Source organism: Hirundo rustica, chromosome Z, assembly GCF_015227805.2.
Source record: "Hirundo rustica isolate bHirRus1 chromosome Z, bHirRus1.pri.v3, whole genome shotgun sequence".
In the NCBI taxonomy this organism is placed as follows: Eukaryota; Metazoa; Chordata; class Aves; order Passeriformes; family Hirundinidae; genus Hirundo; species Hirundo rustica.
The window spans coordinates 9,584,443-9,595,125 of record NC_053488.1 but is presented as its reverse complement, the minus strand read 5'-3'; positions in this window follow the sequence as shown (position 1 = coordinate 9,595,125).

The window sequence follows — 10,683 nt, the reverse complement described above, 5'->3', positions numbered from 1 at the left end:
AAGGGAGATCTGTGAGCTTCATAACACAGGATCATGCCATAGCCAGCAGCAGGCTACAGACTCTGACAGACAGACTTCTCAGGCATGCTCTGCCAGGATGTGGTCTGGCCAGACTGGAGATAGGCTGCCACCAGCCTGAGCTGCCATAACACTTTCTCTGCTGATCGGGCAGCCATGGTTCTTCTATTTTAGTCCTGCTCGCCTCGTAAGTGTACAGTGACAGCTCTGCATAAAGACCAGTACAAAGCTGTACTTCTGTGCAGAAGGAAGTATTAAGTGCAGCCATATCATGATCGTAGTGAGCAGCAAAGGCTGGAGAAGAGCTTCAAGATGTCAGCACAGAGTAAGGCATGGAGGAGGCCAGGCCTGGGCTCATGAGCTATGAGGCGTAGGTTGGACCTGAAGGCTTCTCCATCCTGGCAAAGCACTGCACAGCTGTGCCCCATCCCACCAGACAGACCCCCTCAGTCTCAGGCTGCTGCAGACACATGAGGAGAAAGGTGTGCACAGCACTCGGAGAAAGAGGAGAAAACTTCGCAAGTGGGTACAGTGATATCAGCTGCACTCTTAATGGGAGACCAAGGCTTTTCCTGCATTTTTTATGGTTTTATATTCTTCTTTTATAAATACCTTCAGGTCCTCTTAGGGGTCAGAACATTTCCCAGCTGCTGACCTGCCCCTGGTTTCACTGCACTAGTGTTGCCGGACGTACGACTTCTGGAGGGCTGCTGGCCCTCTTCTCTGGGGGTCACTTGCCTCCAGCAATGTTGATGAGCTGATGCACAAAAATGACTGTCTGGTTTTGTAGAAAGGGCTGCAACTCCCAAACCGAGGTCTCCTTACCCAGCACCACAGATTTACTCTTTGGCCATTTACAAAGACATGTCCCACCAGTGTGGTCCCATACAGCAACTGTTTCAGGACATCAGGGCCACAAGGAACTCTGAGCAGTCCCAGAAAATGCTTGCTAACATGTCAGGCTGGAAGACACCCATGTAAACCCTGGGGTCTTGCCCCAAAGCACCTGGTGATTCGGGTGGTTGGCAACTGACGGGCGTGAGGGTGCTGTTGAGCCCTCTGCCAAAATTACTCTGTGGCGTAAATGCTGGTGCTTACAGCCTGCCTGAAAAGAGGGAAACTCTGTTTTCCATATTGTCTACCACACAATGCATCCCGGACAGAACTAGTAAAGCAAGGAGTAACAAAAGCAAGATTCTGTCGAGCATTGAAGCAGATGGGTAGCTCCATTCAGTCTCCACAACCATGTTTACATGTTACAGCAGGCTAGGGAAACCTGAGGACAAGGAGCTGCCCCCCTTTGCCAGCACCACGACAGCAGCGCCACACACTGCAGAACAGAGGAGACCATCTTCACTCACAGCTCCACAGAGGGGAGGAAGAAAAGCCCAAGTCCCTCAGAAAGGGCATTTATCTAGCTCCCCACGGCCCAATCACTTCCCAAGCACTCCCCATACAGACAGCTCCAGATTCTGCCTATGGGGCCTAATAAGTCCTGTTAGGAAGCTCAGAAACAAAGGCACAGTTTACACAGAAAATGCCCCCGATTCAGCAGAAACACAAATCTCACTTTCAGAGATTTGCAGAGGTGGAAACTGATGCCCAAAAGAGACATTCTCTGATTTTGTTTTCCCAGTCATCATCTTTAAAAACTGAAATACTTAGGAAAATAAGAACTGTTACTCTTCAGGCTTCACAGATACACTTCAATGGAATATTAGGACTCTGTTCAGCTGCCATAAATAAACTCTTAGAGACATATGAGATGCCCCCAGTTACAAAGCCAGGCCTCTAAGTGCTGCTTTAGAGGACCATGTCATAACTGTCAACATTATAAACAAGTGACAACTTTAAGTAGCACTGAAGACATATGTGTGGGTATCTCAATCAAGCCTTGCATTAAAAAAAAACCCAAGAGATTCAAAATACCAGCTTTCTATGGCCAAGCAGCTCCTAAATTGTCTGCAGTTTATAATGACCATAATATAAACTACAGAATTTTTAAATATTTATGCCTAGAGTCTTGCTCAGAGACTGTGGCCGCATAGCTTTTTCCTTAAGCATTTGTCCTATGGCTTAAGCCTGAAGCGAGGGTGTGATTAAATTATGCCAAAGTGAATAAATGAAATTGCAATGCTAGTTTGTGGCATTACTGCCTCTACCCAGAGTTCAGAGTATGAGTTCATGGTCGGTTGTTCTTACTGAGAGCTTTGGTAGCATCCTGCTCAGTGCTGGAACAGAGAACATTTTAAGGAATCTAACTCTGCACTGACTCTGCAAGAAGCATAGGTAAAGCAGAGAGCTTCATTTCACCCATCAGTACTTAGTTTTGGCAATTGAAATGGTTACTTTAACAGGCCCATTTGTTAGGGTAAAACCAGAGTTTACACTCAAGGACTGGAAAAGGACTTCCATGGCAAAAGCGATAAGGAAACAATTTATGAAGAATCTGGTAACAAACAAATAACTAAAGTGAAAACACTATTTACTGTAGCAGCATATTATATTACATATTTTAGATTACTCTATGATAAGAATTTTGAATCTCTGTGAAATCTGTCTGGAGAATTCATAGGGGCATCATGTTTCAGTAATAATGAAAATATTATGCATAATCAGGGATGAGTGTAGGAGCTTCTTTTGACTGCAACAAAAGAGTATCTGAACACAATCTCATGTTAGAAAGCTTCAAAGATCTCCATTTTGGTTTTGTTATGCCATCAAATTGCAAATAGCAAGTGCCACATAGAATATTTCAGACCACAATTTTCAACTCAGAAACTGTGAAACAGAAATAATTTTCAAAAAAGTAAAGCTAGAAATTATCTCAAAATTCTTTATGTCCTCAACTGAAATTGGTATCTGAATGAGGATATTCTCTTCTGAGTGTAAGACAAGTACATTTTTTATATGTAAATATTTTAATTATATAACTGAAACTGGAACACAGACATGAGCAAGCTAATTCCAGAGTAATTTAGAGATTAATAGATTGCCCATTGATTTATTATGTACCAAGATTTTTATCTGCTGAGATCCAGCAACTTCAGAAACTAAAGAGAGTTCTGAATGTCATTAAAAGGAAATAAAAGGAGAATTTAATACAACAAAAAATCTATGGAAATCATTATTTCTACAAAAATACTTTGTTCACAGTATATATCCACACAAACAGGTCATATGAAATAAATATTTTGATCTGTTCTCAAGGATAATGTGATTCTTTAAGCTGGAGTGTCTTCTAAAATCAAAAATGGAGTACATTGCTTTCTTCAGCAGTCAGAGAAATTAATAATTCTCTCTACTCATTCTCTATTTAGTATTTGTAAGGAATAAAATTAAATAGATTAGGCATACATAAAAGACAAACACTACTTAAAAGCTAAACTCAAAACAATTTTCAGTTTAACAGGATAGTAACCAAGCAAGAAGATGGAAAAAACCCAGCCATGGGCACTCCCAGTCCAGAGAGCCAAATGTGTCCTGGGCTGCATCCAGAGCAGTGTGGGCAGCAGGGCCAGGGAGGGGATTCTGCCCCTCTGCTCTGCTCTGCTGAGACCCCACCTGCAGAGCTGCATCAGCTCTGGGCCCCCAGCACAGGAAAGGTGTTCTGTTGGAATGAATTGTGACCCAAGGTGACCAGAATTCTGGAGTACCTCAGCTATGAAAAAAGGCTGAGACAGCTGGGGCGGTTCAGTCTGGAGAAGAGAAGACTCCAGGGAGACTTTATAGTATCTTCCAGTGCCTAAAGAGGGAGGCTTACAAGAGAGCTGGAGATGGACTTTTTACAAGAACAAGTAGCAATTGGACAAGGATAACAGTTTTAAACTGAAAGAGAGCAGTTTTAGATTAAATATGAGGAGGACATGTGAGACAATGGAACAGGTTGCCCAGACACTTTGTGGATGCCCCACCCAACACATGGGTGGAGCATCCACCCATCCAAGACCAAGGATGGATGGGGCTTTGGGCAACTTTGTCTTGTGGGAGATGTCACTGCCCATGGCAGGAGGGTTTGGAACCAGATGATCTCTAAGGTCCTTTTCAATCCAAACCATTTTATAGCTGATTTCTTTATATCTCAGCCTAAAAACAAGCCTGGCACATGTAGCGATTAGCACTGATGACTAAAAGAAATTTTCACTCTCTTCTACCCATTCCTATGGAAAAGTTAAACTGATAATTCTAGAAAAGAAGTGTATTTCAAACAGCTTCATATAATGCTGCAATAAAAATATATTTACAAAGACTTAATTTAAATAATGGCAAAACAGAGGATGACACTGGAGTGTTATGAATGATTAAACTTTACCAAATAGAAATTACTGTGCAGAGCTGTTCAGAAAATTTGAATGGCAGCAAAACTGAAAAAATCCCCAAACCTTGAATTCTTTTATATTGCCTCTGAAGGATATAAAAGATATTTTTACATTATTTTGGAAGTATTATCTTCATATACATATTAAGCATTTACAAAGCAGTGCCTCTCATGGGAAAGGAAATCAGGACTAAGAACATATAGACAGAGTCATGAGGTAGCAAATTACTGAGGATAATCTTTCCACATAAAGTGTAAAACTAAAAATAAAAGTGCCACCACCAACTTCAGTAAACTTATATCATACAGCTGTACTTCAAGTTAATTGGTGGCGTTTTTTTCTCTAATATTTTTCTTAGGATGCTTTTCCAATAATTTCCCCAGTAGTACAACCACAGCTTTTCAACAACTAAATTAACTTCTTATTGTTCAATTAATTTGTGGCAGGAAGTGGGGGGAAGAGTTGTATCCATTTGCTAAGTTATATAAAGCTGCAACAATATTTTATTTCCTCAGTGATGACCTATCAAGAAAAGCTTTTCACAGCATTTGTTTTGCTGAACTGAGTAAGCAAAACCCCTTCTGTTTTCCCATAAGGAAAGCTCTAACATTTTTTTAATCATCTTAGTATTTTTCTTTGTGTCTACTCTAGCCCAAAGTATTTTATTTTTTAAAAATTATTACTATCACTGTCCATATTATTTCAAATTAAAAATTACCAGAACATTGATATTCACCTGAATGTACTGGAAATATTCCCACAGTCCAGGGCAGAATTAGTCTTTTCATAGGTACATCACACAGTCAATGCACAGACACCCTGTGCTCAATTACTATACTCCATTACTTAACCTCTTCATTGCTTCCAATTGATGGGTCACCACCTGACAGCAGAAATTCTTGCCAGCAATCTCAGTGCATAACCTTGTATATTATTCACCTGAATCTCATTCATTTTCCAGTTCTCTAACAGCCAAGGTTGTAAAATTAACTTTGCAAGTTCTAATCCAGCTTCAATTTAAACAGTTTTAATTGCTATTCCACATTCTAAAAAAAGATGTCATCTGCTGATCAGTATTTTTTTATTCCTTTCTGTTCTTTTATATTCCTTGAAGGTCTGTTGAAAATACTGCTTCAAGTAACTATCCATTTCGTTCTAACATTATTTATGGAAGTATTGTCCTTGCTTGGATATAAATTCTTGGGTTTTTAAAGAAATATACCTTCAGTTTCAGATATCTTCCTCAAATTTCTGAGCAGTTCAGATTGGCTGAATTTCTTTAGCTTATCTAAACTCACTTTACAAGATTAATACTTAACTTAAAGACATACTTTTTTTTTTTTTTTTTTTTTTTTTTTTTCCCTGAAAACTAAACTGAATCAACTAAATCAAAAGCCCTGATCAAAATTTACAATGACTGGCTTAATGGTATTATTTATACAAACTAAATATAACATAATACAAAACCCCCTTCAAAGGATTGTTAGTGCAAATTTATGTCTGTTTAGTGAAGAAAAAAAAAACTTAAATTCTTCCTTGATGGTCCTTGACATTTCCTTTCTGATATAAGCTCCACAATTCTTTGGGCACAGACATGTTTTTCTCCATCCTGTATATTTCCATAGATCACAAACTCTTTGAAACCATGCCACCATGGAGAAAAAAAACACAGTGCTTTATTTTCAGCTGGATAACTAGCATGTTCTCCCAGGTTAAGGGAATTGTGAGATAAATCTCTTTTCTGTATAAGTAGCTTCCCTTCTAGGAACTAGCTTTCAACAGCTCATAAGCAAAAAAGTTCAGTGACTTACTATATTTGTAGTATATTTTTTTATGTTTTCTTTTGTCCTCATGCTGGCTTGAAGGCAAAACCAGCGAGGGATTCCAAGTCAGAAGAAACAATTTAATAGGAGAGGAAAAAAAAGGTAAAATAAAATAAAACACATGCAATAGTACAAAAGATCACTGACAGAGTCAGAATACAACCTGACACCGTAGTGGCAGCAGTCCAGATGAAGTGGTCTTGTTGAAGCAGTGATCCTCTAGAAAGGTCTGGTAGCTCTTGCCCTCTGGGAATCCAGTGGGTAAGGCTGCTTGTGCTGTCCCAAATCCCAGATTATATCCAGGTGGGAATGCTTGGCTCCTCCCTCTGGGCGGAGCATCTCACAATGGACTGATATCATTTTATCAGTTTTGTAATGGGTCCTTGATTGTCCATTAAACAGAGATAGCTCCTGGAGGGAGTTACCTATGAGTCATGCAGCAGGGCATTGATGGGCCATTAACAGAAGATAGTCTGGAGGGAGGGGGCACGGGAAACACTGCCCAACCTAGTTTCAACAGCTCTTGTAGATGGTGATAGAATACATACTTTGGGCACATTTTACATTGTAACCCAGGACAGTCCTCTCTCAAGATAACAGGATTCCTTGACCAGCAGGATTGTGAAGCACAGAAATGATTGCTACATTTAACATAGCTCTGGATTCCATCCCAGGGAATAAGCAACCACAAATTAAGAAAACTATATTGTTATAAATGAGAGGACCAAATTCGATAAATCAAAATTTGGAATTTTATTGAGAGACAAAATAACAGTCTCGGACAGCCACAATTAAAAGGACAGCGTCGAGCCCGGGGTCGGCGCCGGGTGAACAATGATAACACACTCTGCCAGTCTGTTATCCCCCAAGTTCACATCTGGGGTCTGCAGCAGCCTCTTTTTATACACTGGATCGCGGAGAGAGGCTCGGGATGTCGACAGTCCTCCCTCCAGGGTATCTTCATTAAACATGCAGGTTTCAGTTCTAAGAGTCTGAATGGATCAGCGGAGGAGGACAATGCTATTAATGGTCGGTTCCAGGTGTGGTATGGAAATGTTAGTTCCAGAGGACACTATCTAGATACGGATCTGATACAATCATCGGGTCCTCCGGGCTATCATCCCCGTTTTCCGTTGCCTTTTGTTTCTTTTCAACGATTCCTGGCAGTGACAGTCTTCTGTCCTCCTTTCTGGTAATTCCAATCAAGCTTTCCTCGTGTCCCTCCCATGCCTTTTCAGGCTAGAGAAATTCTTGTATTTTATTAAGTCCCCTTCCCCCCGAGTTAGCTCACAAAATGCTATTTTAAACAAAACTTAACTTCCAACATGCTAGTTTATACAGAACTTATACAGTTGGTATTACATTTTATATCCTATTAACATGAATTAACTTTAGAACAGATGTTACATTCCTTTTAATGATTCCCAGCAGAGGCATGTTTGTGTCTCCCTCCTGGTAATTCTAATCATGTTTTGTCTCGTGTCCCCCATTTTGTCTTTTCAGGCAAGAGAAATTCCTGTACCTTTAACTGAGCTGCTTTCTTCTGAGTTAACTTATAGCATATTGGATTACAACAACACTTATAGGGATGGTATTACATTTTTTATCTTTTAACACGAATTAACTTTAGGACATATATCACATATATTAAGAATTACTTTATTAGATCTAGTCCTACGTGACTTAAAAAATGTTTTCCCTAGATATATACCAGCCTATCATCACAGTTTTAGATGGATTTGATTATTTTTCAAAAAGAAGCAAAAGCAAAGCGAAGCAAATGTTTTGTTAATTGATGGATATTCTGTATGGACTTTATATTTCTTATAGGAGTATGACAAGGCTTACAAGGTAAACCATTATCTTCAAGTAAAAGGGCATGAAATGTAATTTTCTTACCATTTACCTTGTAATAGGAAAAGATTTTCAACAGTGTGCTCAACTGAAAGTCAGGCTGTATTCTCAATAGGATAATAATACACAAAAATATAATCTCCATACAGTAAAAATGTTATGCTTGAAGGCTACTGTAGTGCTTAGTGTTAACAAAGTTTATCCAACAATTATTCCTACAGTGAGGGGCAAAAGAGGCCAGCGTTCCTCATTGGGCTTCTCCTGATACAATGCCATTCAAATATGCAAGCTGCTTAAAAAAAAAAAAAAAAAAAAAAAAAAAAAAAAAAAAAAAAAAAAAAAAAAAGGGGGGGGGGGTGACAAACAAACAAACAAACAAACAAACCATAATAAAACCAACAAAAATAAATTAAAAATAAACAAAACAAAACCCCACAGGTGATGGCAAAGATTATTTTCCTTCTGTGCTGAGCACCAAGTCCCAGAAGTTCTACCCAACAATTTCTATTTCTTCATTTTTTTCTCCTAATGCTCCCTTTCTGGCCATTTTAAAAGATATTTTATTCCAGAACACATGACCAAATAATAGCTACACAGGCCTTGGAGGTAACCCCACATAACAGAGCAGCCTAATGGGTTGAAGAACCAGGGTTCACAGGCTGGGCTAGTGCCTTGAGCAGTCATTTGTGCACTATGGAACAGCTGCAGAAAATGTAATTTCTTGTATTGAAGAAGTATTTTGGTAAAGAAAGAAAGACAATAAGGTCATCCTTTCCCTTAGGCAGTTATATCAACACAGTTGGAATTGAAATGACACATTGCTGGTGTGATTTTTGGAATACATGACCACTCCTTAGAGGTTCTTATAGAGTACCTGTGAGCTGGATACCCTCTCCATTGTCATGGACATGAAAACAGAATGTCCCACTGTGTACGCACTAATCACTACAGCCCTGCAGGGTGCTTCAGTGTTCAATGACCCACTGCACAGACCTTCAATGCAGTCTTCCCAAGACATGATCTATGCCTCAGAACAGCAAAGACACGCTCTCGATTCTGACTTACTGTGTTCATTGGGCACTGTCCTTGAACTCCCACCATACACTTAAGGGGCTATCCCAGCAAAAGGAAATTCATATACAGCCTGCCTTAGAATTAACTATCTCATCAGCCTGTCATGAGTCCCAAAGCCACAGCACAATTCATCTTCTCTAGCCTTCCACAGTCCAGCTGCCCTGTGGTAGACAAACATTATCTATAAGATAATCAATACAGTTAACCACATAGCCCAGCTGAATGACTCTGAATATAGTCTTTAAGCCAGCAGCAAAGTTTCGTTCTTCCTCATTCATTTCGCTCTTGCTGTGATGTGAGCCATATGGTCCTTTTCATTTCTTACCCCCAGTGCCACCATCATGACTGTTTCTCTTTATTTGTGGGATTCCATTATATTCAAGCAGTCCAACCCTACATTCTACTTAAACTGAAGCAAATGAGATGAAAAAAAATTAAAACATCTCTCTCCTAATACTTTCAACAATATCAATATTTTATGTCAGAAGTTAAGGCGTGAAATACCTTAAACTCATTATTTTAATCTGCATTTTATTTCTTCTGTTCATCTATTTCATGTGTTTCTCTATAGTTTTATCAGTTAAAATGTGCCTTATAAATTGCAGTTCTTTATGACTGATATTGCTTTTTCTAATAGTCATTTTAGTCTAAATTTGAGCATACTGTAGCACACTATAAATTATTTGAAAATAATAGTCTGTTTCTTCTGCATGTAGTTACTCTACTGTATATGGCAGAGTAAAACAGAACTTAATTATTGTGGAAGTATCCTACTTGTGACATTCTTAACTGGGTCTACACTAAGAAAGAAAAAGTAGAAATTAGCACATCTTATGTTGTAGTCTCATGCAGTGCACTTTGGTCGCCATGAGAGCTCAGATCTTACCATGAGCCCCACATTATCCAAAACAGCTACCTGATAATATAACCTTGTCTTGACCTGCAGGGATTATATACTGAAATACAAGAACAATCACAGAAATTATTTATCATAAACATAGGAGAAAGCCTGAAATGGAGGTTTCAGTTCTCTAAAACACCTCCACAGGCAAAGAAGTGAACAGACTCTAATTTAATTTTCCTCTGCAATCTTCCAGCCTTTCTTACTGTCACAAAGCTTTAAAATTGTTCCCTTCCTGTGTTTGATGATTGTCATGAGCATCTTTAGCAGATTGTCAGCTGCGGGCACATATCAGCTCCTGGTCAGGTCACGGTGTCACCGCAAGAGTCCAAACCAACATCTGAGGTGCAGATGAATGGAAGTGGCCAGCTCGCTTCTCTTGGGTGCCGTGGCACAGACGCTCACCGGCCAGGGGCCGCCGTGCCGCTCTTCTTTCCATGGAGCTCCGCGTGATGTGCAGCAGTTTCCTACACCGATTCACCAGCGTATTTCGACCCCTCGCCCCATTTCATTTAATGCTTACTGCTTTCCCTGGCTGCACATTAGGACAGTCGGGGCTTGCTGAGGTCTCCCAGCCTCGGAAGTGACGGCCGGCGGGTCGGTCCCTGCGATGTCCTTGGCCCGGCTCTATGGGAGTACGATCTCTGCGTTTGGGTTTGTCCCTCGGGCCTGAGGGAACGTAGTTTCTGCCCCA